This window comes from Diuraphis noxia, unplaced genomic scaffold, assembly GCF_037042655.1.
Source record: "Diuraphis noxia isolate RWA-SAM2 unplaced genomic scaffold, SU_Dnox_SAM2 contig0008, whole genome shotgun sequence".
In the NCBI taxonomy this organism is placed as follows: domain Eukaryota; kingdom Metazoa; phylum Arthropoda; class Insecta; order Hemiptera; family Aphididae; genus Diuraphis; species Diuraphis noxia.
The window spans coordinates 83748-98279 of NW_028301718.1; positions in this window are offsets into that span (position 1 = coordinate 83748).

The window sequence follows — 14532 nt, forward strand, 5'->3', positions numbered from 1 at the left end:
TTTTCTATTTTTTGTATTCACCCAAATGTATTGTAAATACGTGTTTTAGATGTAAAATAATGTGAACTTAACGATAAAAATATAAAAAGTATGATTAGTTCAATACAAATGACTTTAAACGATATTTAGCGGAATTATCACCATTTTTTACCAAATTTTTTTTCTATTTTTTGTATTCACCCAAATGTATTGTAAACACGTGTTTTAGATGTAAAATAATGTGAACTTAACGTTAAAAATATAAAAAGTATGATTAGTTTAATAGAAATGACTTAAGACGATATTTAGCGGTTTCATCACCTGTATTTCAAAATTTTTTTACTACCTTTTATATTCACCCAAATGTATTGTAAAGACGTGTTTTAGATGTAAAATAATGTGAACTTAACGATAAAAATATAAAAAGTATGATTAGTTCAATACAAATGACTTTAAACGATATTTAGCGGAATTATCACCATTTTTTACCAAATTTTTTTTCTATTTTTTGTATTCACCCAAATGTATTGAAAACACGTGTTTTAGATGTAAAATAATGTGAACTTAACGTTAAAAATATAAAAAGTATGATTAGTTTAATAGAAATGACTTAAGACGATATTTAGCGTATTCATCACCTGTATTTCAAAATTTTTTTACGACCTTTTATATTCACCCAAATGTATTGTAAAGACGTGTTTTAGATGTAAAATAATGTGAACTTAACGATAAAAATATAAAAAGTATGATTAGTTCAATACAAATGACTTTAAACGATATTTAGCGGAATTATCACCATTTTTTACCAAATTTTTTTTCTATTTTTTGTATTCACCCAAATGTATTGTATATACGTGTTTTAGATGTAAAACAATGTGAACTTAACGTTAAAAATATAAAAAGTATGATTAGTTTAATAGAAATGACTTAAGACGATATTTAGCGGATTCATCACCTGTATTTCAAAATTTTTTTACGACCTTTTATATTCACCCAAATGTATTGTAAAGACGTGTTTTAGATGTAAAATAATGTGAACTTAACGATAAAAATATAAAAAGTATGATTAGTTCAATACAAATGACTTTAAACGATATTTAGCGGAATTATCACCATTTTTTACCAAATTTTTTCCCAAATTTTTTTTCTATTTTTTGTATTCACCCAAATGTATTGTAAATACGTGTTTTAGATGTAAAAAAATGTGAACTTAACGATAAAAATATAAAAAGTATGATTAGTTCAATACAAATGACTTTAAACGATATTTAGCGGAATTATCACCATTTTTTACCAAATTTTTTTTCTATTTTTTGTATTCACCCAAATGTATTGAAAACACGTGTTTTAGATGTAAAATAATGTGAACTTAACGTTAAAAATATAAAAAGTATGATTAGTTTAATAGAAATGACTTAAGACGATATTTAGCGGATTCATCACCTGTATTTCAAAATTTTTTTACGACCTTTTATATTCACCCAAATGTATTGTAAAGAAGTGTTTTAGATGTAAAATAATGTGAACTTAACGATAAAAATATAAAAAGTATGATTAGTTCAATACAAATGACTTTAAACGATATTTAGCGGAATTATCACCATTTTTTACCGAATTTTTTCCCAAATTTTTTTTCTATTTTTTGTATTCACCCAAATGTATTGTAAATACGTGTTTTAGATGTAAAATAATGTGAACTTAACGATAAAAATATAAAAAGTATGATTAGTTCAATACAAATGACTTTAAACGATATTTAGCGGAATTATCACCATTTTTTACCAAATTTTTTTTCTATTTTTTGTATTCACCCAAATGTATTGTAAATACGTGTTTTAGATGTAAAACAATGTGAACTTAACGTTAAAAATATAAAAAGTATGATTAGTTTAATAGAAATGACTTAAGACGATATTTAGCGGATTCATCACCTGTATTTCAAAATTTTTTTACGACCTTTTATATTCACCCAAATGTATTGTAAAGACGTGTTTTAGATGTAAAATAATGTGAACTTAACGATAAAAATATAAAAAGTATGATTAGTTCAATACAAATGACTTTAAACGATATTTAGCGGAATTATCACCATTTTTTACCAAATTTTTTCCCAAATTTTTTTTCTATTTTTTGTATTCACCCAAATGTATTGTAAATACGTGTTTTAGATGTAAAAAAATGTGAACTTAACGATAAAAATATAAAAAGTATGATTAGTTCAATACAAATGACTTTAAACGATATTTAGCGGAATTATCACCATTTTTTACCAAATTTTTTTTCTATTTTTTGTATTCACCCAAATGTATTGTAAATACGTGTTTTAGATGTAAAACAATGTGAACTTAACGTTAAAAATATAAAAAGTATGATTAGTTTAATAGAAATGACTTAAGACGATATTTAGCGGATTCATCACCTGTATTTCAAAATTTTTTTACGACCTTTTATATTCACCCAAATGTATTGTAAAGACGTGTTTTAGATGTAAAATAATGTGAACTTAACGATAAAAATATAAAAAGTATGATTAGTTCAATACAAATGACTTTAAACGATATTTAGCGGAATTATCACCATTTTTTACCAAATTTTTTCCCAAATTTTTTTTCTATTTTTTGTATTCACCCAAATGTATTGTAAATACGTGTTTTAGATGTAAAAAAATGTGAACTTAACGATAAAAATATAAAAAGTATGATTAGTTCAATACAAATGACTTTAAACGATATTTAGCGGAATTATCACCATTTTTTACCAAATTTTTTCCCAAATTTTTTTTCTATTTTTTGTATTCACCCAAATGTATTGTAAATACGTGTTTTAGATGTAAAATAATGTGAACTTAACGATAAAAATATAAAAAGTATGATTAGTTCAATACAAATGACTTTAAACGATATTTAGCGGAATTATCACCATTTTTTACCAAATTTTTTTTCTATTTTTTGTATTCACCCAAATGTATTGAAAACACGTGTTTTAGATGTAAAATAATGTGAACTTAACGTTAAAAATATAAAAAGTATGATTAGTTTAATAGAAATGACTTAAGACGATATTTAGCGGATTCATCACCTGTATTTCAAAAATTTTTTACGACCTTTTATATTCACCCAAATGTATTGTAAAGACGTGTTTTAGATGTAAAATAATGTGAACTTAACGATAAAAATATAAAAAGTATGATTAGTTCAATACAAATGACTTTAAACGATATTTAGCGGAATTATCACCATTTTTTACCAAATTTTTTCCCAAATTTTTTTTCTATTTTTTGTATTCACCCAAATGTATTGTAAATACGTGTTTTAGATGTAAAATAATGTGAACTTAACGATAAAAATATAAAAAGTATGATTAGTTCAATACAAATGACTTTAAACGATATTTAGCGGAATTATCACCATTTTTTACCAAATTTTTTTTCTATTTTTTGTATTCACCCAAATGTATTGAAAACACGTGTTTTAGATGTAAAATAATGTGAACTTAACGTTAAAAATATAAAAAGTATGATTAGTTTAATAGAAATGACTTAAGACGATATTTAGCGGATTCATCACCTGTATTTCAAAAATTTTTTACGACCTTTTATATTCACCCAAATGTATTGTAAAGACGTGTTTTAGATGTAAAATAATGTGAACTTAACGATAAAAATATAAAAAGTATGATTAGTTCAATACAAATGACTTTAAACGATATTTAGCGGAATTATCACCATTTTTTACAAAATTTTTTCCCAAATTTTTTTTCTATTTTTTGTATTCACCCAAATGTATTGTAAATACGTGTTTTAGATGTAAAAAAATGTGAACTTAACGATAAAAATATAAAAAGTATGATTAGTTCAATACAAATGACTTTAAACGATATTTAGCGGAATTATCACCATTTTTTACCAAATTTTTTTTCTATTTTTTGTATTCACCCAAATGTATTGTAAATACGTGTTTTAGATGTAAAATAATGTGAACTTAACGATAAAAATATAAAAAGTATGATTAGTTCAATACAAATGACTTTAAACGATATTTAGCGGAATTATCACCATTTTTTACCAAATTTTTTTTCTATTTTTTGTATTCACCCAAATGTATTTCAAACACGTGTTTTAGATGTAAAATAATGTGAACTTAACGTTAAAAATATAAAAAGTATGATTAGTTTAATAGAAATGACTTAAGACGATATTTAGCGGTTTCATCACCTGTATTTCAAAATTTTTTTACTACCTTTTATATTCACCCAAATGTATTGTAAAGACGTGTTTTAGATGTAAAATAATGTGAACTTAACGATAAAAATATAAAAAGTATGATTAGTTCAATACAAATGACTTTAAACGATATTTAGCGGAATTATCACCATTTTTTACCAAATTTTTTTTCTATTTTTTGTATTCACCCAAATGTATTGAAAACACGTGTTTTAGATGTAAAATAATGTGAACTTAACGTTAAAAATATAAAAAGTATGATTAGTTTAATAGAAATGACTTAAGACGATATTTAGCGTATTCATCACCTGTATTTCAAAATTTTTTTACGACCTTTTATATTCACCCAAATGTATTGTAAAGACGTGTTTTAGATGTAAAATAATGTGAACTTAACGATAAAAATATAAAAAGTATGATTAGTTCAATACAAATGACTTTAAACGATATTTAGCGGAATTATCACCATTTTTTACCAAATTTTTTTTCTATTTTTTGTATTCACCCAAATGTATTGTAAATACGTGTTTTAGATGTAAAACAATGTGAACTTAACGTTAAAAATATAAAAAGTATGATTAGTTTAATAGAAATGACTTAAGACGATATTTAGCGGATTCATCACCTGTATTTCAAAATTTTTTTACGACCTTTTATATTCACCCAAATGTATTGTAAAGACGTGTTTTAGATGTAAAATAATGTGAACTTAACGATAAAAATATAAAAAGTATGATTAGTTCAATACAAATGACTTTAAACGATATTTAGCGGAATTATCACCATTTTTTACCAAATTTTTTCCCAAATTTTTTTTCTATTTTTTGTATTCACCCAAATGTATTGTAAATACGTGTTTTAGATGTAAAAAAATGTGAACTTAACGATAAAAATATAAAAAGTATGATTAGTTCAATGCAAATGACTTTAAACGATATTTAGCGGAATTATCACCATTTTTTACCAAATTTTTTTTCTATTTTTTGTATTCACCCAAATGTATTGAAAACACGTGTTTTAGATGTAAAATAATGTGAACTTAACGTTAAAAATATATAAAGTATGATTAGTTTAATAGAAATGACTTAAGACGATATTTAGCGGATTCATCACCTGTATTTCAAAATTTTTTTACGACCTTTTATATTCACCCAAATGTATTGTAAAGAAGTGTTTTAGATGTAAAATAATGTGAACTTAACGATAAAAATATAAAAAGTATGATTAGTTCAATACAAATGACTTTAAACGATATTTAGCGGAATTATCACCATTTTTTACCGAATTTTTTCCCAAATTTTTTTTCTATTTTTTGTATTCACCCAAATGTATTGTAAATACGTGTTTTAGATGTAAAAAAATGTGAACTTAACGATAAAAATATAAAAAGTATGATTAGTTCAATACAAATGACTTTAAACGATATTTAGCGGAATTATCACCATTTTTTACCAAATTTTTTCCCAAATTTTTTTTCTATTTTTTGTATTCACCCAAATGTATTGTAAATACGTGTTTTAGATGTAAAATAATGTGAACTTAACGATAAAAATATAAAAAGTATGATTAGTTCAATACAAATGACTTTAAACGATATTTAGCGGAATTATCACCATTTTTTACCAAATTTTTTTTCTATTTTTTGTATTCACCCAAATGTATTGAAAACACGTGTTTTAGATGTAAAATAATGTGAACTTAACGTTAAAAATATAAAAAGGATGATTAGTTTAATAGAAATGACTTAAGACGATATTTAGCGGATTCATCACCTGTATTTCAAAATTTTTTTACGACCTTTTATATTCACCCAAATGTATTGTAAAGAAGTGTTTTAGATGTAAAATAATGTGAACTTAACGATAAAAATATAAAAAGTATGATTAGTTCAATACAAATGACTTTAAACGATATTTAGCGGAATTATCACCATTTTTTACCGAATTTTTTCCCAAATTTTTTTTCTATTTTTTGTATTCACCCAAATGTATTGTAAATACGTGTTTTAGATGTAAAATAATGTGAACTTAACGATAAAAATATAAAAAGTATGATTAGTTCAATACAAATGACTTTAAACGATATTTAGCGGAATTATCACCATTTTTTACCAAATTTTTTTTCTATTTTTTGTATTCACCCAAATGTATTGTAAATACGTGTTTTAGATGTAAAACAATGTGAACTTAACGTTAAAAATATAAAAAGTATGATTAGTTTAATAGAAATGACTTAAGACGATATTTAGCGGATTCATCACCTGTATTTCAAAATTTTTTTACGACCTTTTATATTCACCCAAATGTATTGTAAAGACGTGTTTTAGATGTAAAATAATGTGAACTTAACGATAAAAATATAAAAAGTATGATTAGTTCAATACAAATGACTTTAAACGATATTTAGCGGAATTATCACCATTTTTTACCAAATTTTTTCCCAAATTTTTTTTCTATTTTTTGTATTCACCCAAATGTATTGTAAATACGTGTTTTAGATGTAAAAAAATGTGAACTTAACGATAAAAATATAAAAAGTATGATTAGTTCAATACAAATGACTTTAAACGATATTTAGCGGAATTATCACCATTTTTTACCAAATTTTTTTTCTATTTTTTGTATTCACCCAAATGTATTGAAAACACGTGTTTTAGATGTAAAATAATGTGAACTTAACGTTAAAAATATAAAAAGTATGATTAGTTTAATAGAAATGACTTAAGACGATATTTAGCGGATTCATCACCTGTATTTCAAAATTTTTTTACGACCTTTTATATTCACCCAAATGTATTGTAAAGAAGTGTTTTAGATGTAAAATAATGTGAACTTAACGATAAAAATATAAAAAGTATGATTAGTTCAATACAAATGACTTTAAACGATATTTAGCGGAATTATCACCATTTTTTACCGAATTTTTTCCCAAATTTTTTTTCTATTTTTTGTATTCACCCAAATGTATTGTAAATACGTGTTTTAGATGTAAAATAATGTGAACTTAACGATAAAAATATAAAAAGTATGATTAGTTCAATACAAATGACTTTAAACGATATTTAGCGGAATTATCACCATTTTTTACCAAATTTTTTTTCTATTTTTTGTATTCACCCAAATGTATTGTAAATACGTGTTTTAGATGTAAAACAATGTGAACTTAACGTTAAAAATATAAAAAGTATGATTAGTTTAATAGAAATGACTTAAGACGATATTTAGCGGATTCATCACCTGTATTTCAAAATTTTTTTACGACCTTTTATATTCACCCAAATGTATTGTAAAGACGTGTTTTAGATGTAAAATAATGTGAACTTAACGATAAAAATATAAAAAGTATGATTAGTTCAATACAAATGACTTTAAACGATATTTAGCGGAATTATCACCATTTTTTACCAAATTTTTTCCCAAATTTTTTTTCTATTTTTTGTATTCACCCAAATGTATTGTAAATACGTGTTTTAGATGTAAAAAAATGTGAACTTAACGATAAAAATATAAAAAGTATGATTAGTTCAATACAAATGACTTTAAACGATATTTAGCGGAATTATCACCATTTTTTACCAAATTTTTTTTCTATTTTTTGTATTCACCCAAATGTATTGTAAATACGTGTTTTAGATGTAAAACAATGTGAACTTAACGTTAAAAATATAAAAAGTATGATTAGTTTAATAGAAATGACTTAAGACGATATTTAGCGGATTCATCACCTGTATTTCAAAATTTTTTTACGACCTTTTATATTCACCCAAATGTATTGTAAAGACGTGTTTTAGATGTAAAATAATGTGAACTTAACGATAAAAATATAAAAAGTATGATTAGTTCAATACAAATGACTTTAAACGATATTTAGCGGAATTATCACCATTTTTTACCAAATTTTTTCCCAAATTTTTTTTCTATTTTTTGTATTCACCCAAATGTATTGTAAATACGTGTTTTAGATGTAAAAAAATGTGAACTTAACGATAAAAATATAAAAAGTATGATTAGTTCAATACAAATGACTTTAAACGATATTTAGCGGAATTATCACCATTTTTTACCAAATTTTTTCCCAAATTTTTTTTCTATTTTTTGTATTCACCCAAATGTATTGTAAATACGTGTTTTAGATGTAAAATAATGTGAACTTAACGATAAAAATATAAAAAGTATGATTAGTTCAATACAAATGACTTTAAACGATATTTAGCGGAATTATCACCATTTTTTACCAAATTTTTTTTCTATTTTTTGTATTCACCCAAATGTATTGAAAACACGTGTTTTAGATGTAAAATAATGTGAACTTAACGTTAAAAATATAAAAAGTATGATTAGTTTAATAGAAATGACTTAAGACGATATTTAGCGGATTCATCACCTGTATTTCAAAAATTTTTTACGACCTTTTATATTCACCCAAATGTATTGTAAAGACGTGTTTTAGATGTAAAATAATGTGAACTTAACGATAAAAATATAAAAAGTATGATTAGTTCAATACAAATGACTTTAAACGATATTTAGCGGAATTATCACCATTTTTTACCAAATTTTTTCCCAAATTTTTTTTCTATTTTTTGTATTCACCCAAATGTATTGTAAATACGTGTTTTAGATGTAAAATAATGTGAACTTAACGATAAAAATATAAAAAGTATGATTAGTTCAATACAAATGACTTTAAACGATATTTAGCGGAATTATCACCATTTTTTACCAAATTTTTTTTCTATTTTTTGTATTCACCCAAATGTATTGAAAACACGTGTTTTAGATGTAAAATAATGTGAACTTAACGTTAAAAATATAAAAAGTATGATTAGTTTAATAGAAATGACTTAAGACGATATTTAGCGGATTCATCACCTGTATTTCAAAAATTTTTTACGACCTTTTATATTCACCCAAATGTATTGTAAAGACGTGTTTTAGATGTAAAATAATGTGAACTTAACGATAAAAATATAAAAAGTATGATTAGTTCAATACAAATGACTTTAAACGATATTTAGCGGAATTATCACCATTTTTTACAAAATTTTTTCCCAAATTTTTTTTCTATTTTTTGTATTCACCCAAATGTATTGTAAATACGTGTTTTAGATGTAAAAAAATGTGAACTTAACGATAAAAATATAAAAAGTATGATTAGTTCAATACAAATGACTTTAAACGATATTTAGCGGAATTATCACCATTTTTTACCAAATTTTTTTTCTATTTTTTGTATTCACCCAAATGTATTGTAAATACGTGTTTTAGATGTAAAATAATGTGAACTTAACGATAAAAATATAAAAAGTATGATTAGTTCAATACAAATGACTTTAAACGATATTTAGCGGAATTATCACCATTTTTTACCAAATTTTTTTTCTATTTTTTGTATTCACCCAAATGTATTTCAAACACGTGTTTTAGATGTAAAATAATGTGAACTTAACGTTAAAAATATAAAAAGTATGATTAGTTTAATAGAAATGACTTAAGACGATATTTAGCGGTTTCATCACCTGTATTTCAAAATTTTTTTACTACCTTTTATATTCACCCAAATGTATTGTAAAGACGTGTTTTAGATGTAAAATAATGTGAACTTAACGATAAAAATATAAAAAGTATGATTAGTTCAATACAAATGACTTTAAACGATATTTAGCGGAATTATCACCATTTTTTACCAAATTTTTTTTCTATTTTTTGTATTCACCCAAATGTATTGAAAACACGTGTTTTAGATGTAAAATAATGTGAACTTAACGTTAAAAATATAAAAAGTATGATTAGTTTAATAGAAATGACTTAAGACGATATTTAGCGTATTCATCACCTGTATTTCAAAATTTTTTTACGACCTTTTATATTCACCCAAATGTATTGTAAAGACGTGTTTTAGATGTAAAATAATGTGAACTTAACGATAAAAATATAAAAAGTATGATTAGTTCAATACAAATGACTTTAAACGATATTTAGCGGAATTATCACCATTTTTTACCAAATTTTTTTTCTATTTTTTGTATTCACCCAAATGTATTGTAAATACGTGTTTTAGATGTAAAACAATGTGAACTTAACGTTAAAAATATAAAAAGTATGATTAGTTTAATAGAAATGACTTAAGACGATATTTAGCGGATTCATCACCTGTATTTCAAAATTTTTTTACGACCTTTTATATTCACCCAAATGTATTGTAAAGACGTGTTTTAGATGTAAAATAATGTGAACTTAACGATAAAAATATAAAAAGTATGATTAGTTCAATACAAATGACTTTAAACGATATTTAGCGGAATTATCACCATTTTTTACCAAATTTTTTCCCAAATTTTTTTTCTATTTTTTGTATTCACCCAAATGTATTGTAAATACGTGTTTTAGATGTAAAAAAATGTGAACTTAACGATAAAAATATAAAAAGTATGATTAGTTCAATGCAAATGACTTTAAACGATATTTAGCGGAATTATCACCATTTTTTACCAAATTTTTTTTCTATTTTTTGTATTCACCCAAATGTATTGAAAACACGTGTTTTAGATGTAAAATAATGTGAACTTAACGTTAAAAATATATAAAGTATGATTAGTTTAATAGAAATGACTTAAGACGATATTTAGCGGATTCATCACCTGTATTTCAAAATTTTTTTACGACCTTTTATATTCACCCAAATGTATTGTAAAGAAGTGTTTTAGATGTAAAATAATGTGAACTTAACGATAAAAATATAAAAAGTATGATTAGTTCAATACAAATGACTTTAAACGATATTTAGCGGAATTATCACCATTTTTTACCGAATTTTTTCCCAAATTTTTTTTCTATTTTTTGTATTCACCCAAATGTATTGTAAATACGTGTTTTAGATGTAAAAAAATGTGAACTTAACGATAAAAATATAAAAAGTATGATTAGTTCAATACAAATGACTTTAAACGATATTTAGCGGAATTATCACCATTTTTTACCAAATTTTTTCCCAAATTTTTTTTCTATTTTTTGTATTCACCCAAATGTATTGTAAATACGTGTTTTAGATGTAAAATAATGTGAACTTAACGATAAAAATATAAAAAGTATGATTAGTTCAATACAAATGACTTTAAACGATATTTAGCGGAATTATCACCATTTTTTACCAAATTTTTTTTCTATTTTTTGTATTCACCCAAATGTATTGAAAACACGTGTTTTAGATGTAAAATAATGTGAACTTAACGTTAAAAATATAAAAAGGATGATTAGTTTAATAGAAATGACTTAAGACGATATTTAGCGGATTCATCACCTGTATTTCAAAATTTTTTTACGACCTTTTATATTCACCCAAATGTATTGTAAAGACGTGTTTTAGATGTAAAATAATGTGAACTTAACGATAAAAATATAAAAAGTATGATTAGTTCAATACAAATGACTTTAAACGATATTTAGCGGAATTATCACCATTTTTTACCAAATTTTTTCCCAAATTTTTTTTCTATTTTTTGTATTCACCCAAATGTATTGTAAATACGTGTTTTAGATGTAAAATAATGTGAACTTAACGATAAAAATATAAAAAGTATGATTAGTTCAATACAAATGACTTTAAACGATATTTAGCGGAATTATCACCATTTTTTACCAAATTTTTTTTCTATTTTTTGTATTCACCCAAATGTATTGAAAACACGTTTTTTAGATGTAAAATAATGTGAACTTAACGTTAAAAATATAAAAAGTATGATTAGTTTAATAGAAATGACTTAAGACGATATTTAGCGGATTCATCACCTGTATTTCAAAATTTTTTTACGACCTTTTATATTCACCCAAATGTATTGTAAAGACGTGTTTTAGATGTAAAATAATGTGAACTTAACGATAAAAATATAAAAAGTATGATTAGTTCAATACAAATGACTTTAAACGATATTTAGCGGAATTATCACAATTTTTTACCAAATTTTTTCCCAAATTTTTTTTCTATTTTTTGTATTCACCCAAATGTATTGTAAATACGTGTTTTAGATGTAAAATAATGTGAACTTAACGATAAAAATATAAAAAGTATGATTAGTTCAATACAAATGACTTTAAACGATATTTAGCGGAATTATCACCATTTTTTACCAAATTTTTTTTCTATTTTTTGTATTCACCCAAATGTATTGTAAATACGTGTTTTAGATGTAAAATAATGTGAACTTAACGATAAAAATATAAAAAGTATGATTAATTCAATACAAATGACTTTAAACGATATTTAGCGGAATTATCACCATTTTTTACCAAATTTTTTTTCTATTTTTTGTATTCACCCAAATGTATTGTAAACACGTGTTTTAGATGTAAAATAATGTGAACTTAACGTTAAAAATATAAAAAGTATGATTAGTTTAATAGAAATGACTTAAGACGATATTTAGCGGTTTCATCACCTGTATTTCAAAATTTTTTTACTACCTTTTATATTCACCCAAATGTATTGTAAAGACGTGTTTTAGATGTAAAATAATGTGAACTTAACGATAAAAATATAAAAAGTATGATTAGTTCAATACAAATGACTTTAAACGATATTTAGCGGAATTATCACCATTTTTTACCAAATTTTTTTTCTATTTTTTGTATTCACCCAAATGTATTGAAAACACGTGTTTTAGATGTAAAATAATGTGAACTTAACGTTAAAAATATAAAAAGTATGATTAGTTTAATAGAAATGACTTAAGACGATATTTAGCGTATTCATCACCTGTATTTCAAAATTTTTTTACGACCTTTTATATTCACCCAAATGTATTGTAAAGACGTGTTTTAGATGTAAAATAATGTGAACTTAACGATAAAAATATAAAAAGTATGATTAGTTCAATACAAATGACTTTAAAACGATATTTAGCGGAATTATCACCATTTTTTACCAAATTTTTTTTCTATTTTTTGTATTCACCCAAATGTATTGTAAATACGTGTTTTAGATGTAAAACAATGTGAACTTAACGTTAAAAATATAAAAAGTATGATTAGTTTAATAGAAATGACTTAAGACGATATTTAGCGGATTCATCACCTGTATTTCAAAATTTTTTTACGACCTTTTATATTCACCCAAATGTATTGTAAAGACGTGTTTTAGATGTAAAATAATGTGAACTTAACGATAAAAATATAAAAAGTATGATTAGTTCAATACAAATGACTTTAAACGATATTTAGCGGAATTATCACCATTTTTTACCAAATTTTTTCCCAAATTTTTTTTCTATTTTTTGTATTCACCCAAATGTATTGTAAATACGTGTTTTAGATGTAAAAAAATGTGAACTTAACGATAAAAATATAAAAAGTATGATTAGTTCAATACAAATGACTTTAAACGATATTTAGCGGAATTATCACCATTTTTTACCAAATTTTTTTCTATTTTTTGTATTCACCCAAATGTATTGTAAATACGTGTTTTAGATGTAAAACAATGTGAACTTAACGTTAAAAATATAAAAAGTATGATTAGTTTAATAGAAATGACTTAAGACGATATTTAGCGGATTCATCACCTGTATTTCAAAATTTTTTTACGACCTTTTATATTCACCCAAATGTATTGTAAAGACGTGTTTTAGATGTAAAATAATGTGAACTTAACGATAAAAATATAAAAAGTATGATTAGTTCAATACAAATGACTTTAAACGATATTTAGCGGAATTATCACCAATTTTTTACCAAATTTTTTCCCAAATTTTTTTTCTATTTTTTGTATTCACCCAAATGTATTGTAAATACGTGTTTTAGATGTAAAAAAATGTGAACTTAACGATAAAAATATAAAAAGTATGATTAGTTCAATACAAATGACTTTAAACGATATTTAGCGGAATTATCACCATTTTTTACCAAATTTTTTCCCAAATTTTTTTTCTATTTTTTGTATTCACCCAAATGTATTGTAAATACGTGTTTTAGATGTAAAATAATGTGAACTTAACGATAAAAATATAAAAAGTATGATTAGTTCAATACAAATGACTTTAAACGATATTTAGCGGAATTATCACCATTTTTTACCAAATTTTTTTTCTATTTTTTGTATTCACCCAAATGTATTGAAAACACGTGTTTTAGATGTAAAATAATGTGAACTTAACGTTAAAAATATAAAAAGTATGATTAGTTTAATAGAAATGACTTAAGACGATATTTAGCGGATTCATCACCTGTATTTCAAAAATTTTTTACGACCTTTTATATTCACCCAAATGTATTGTAAAGACGTGTTTTAGATGTAAAATAATGTGAACTTAACGATAAAAATATAAAAAGTATGATTAG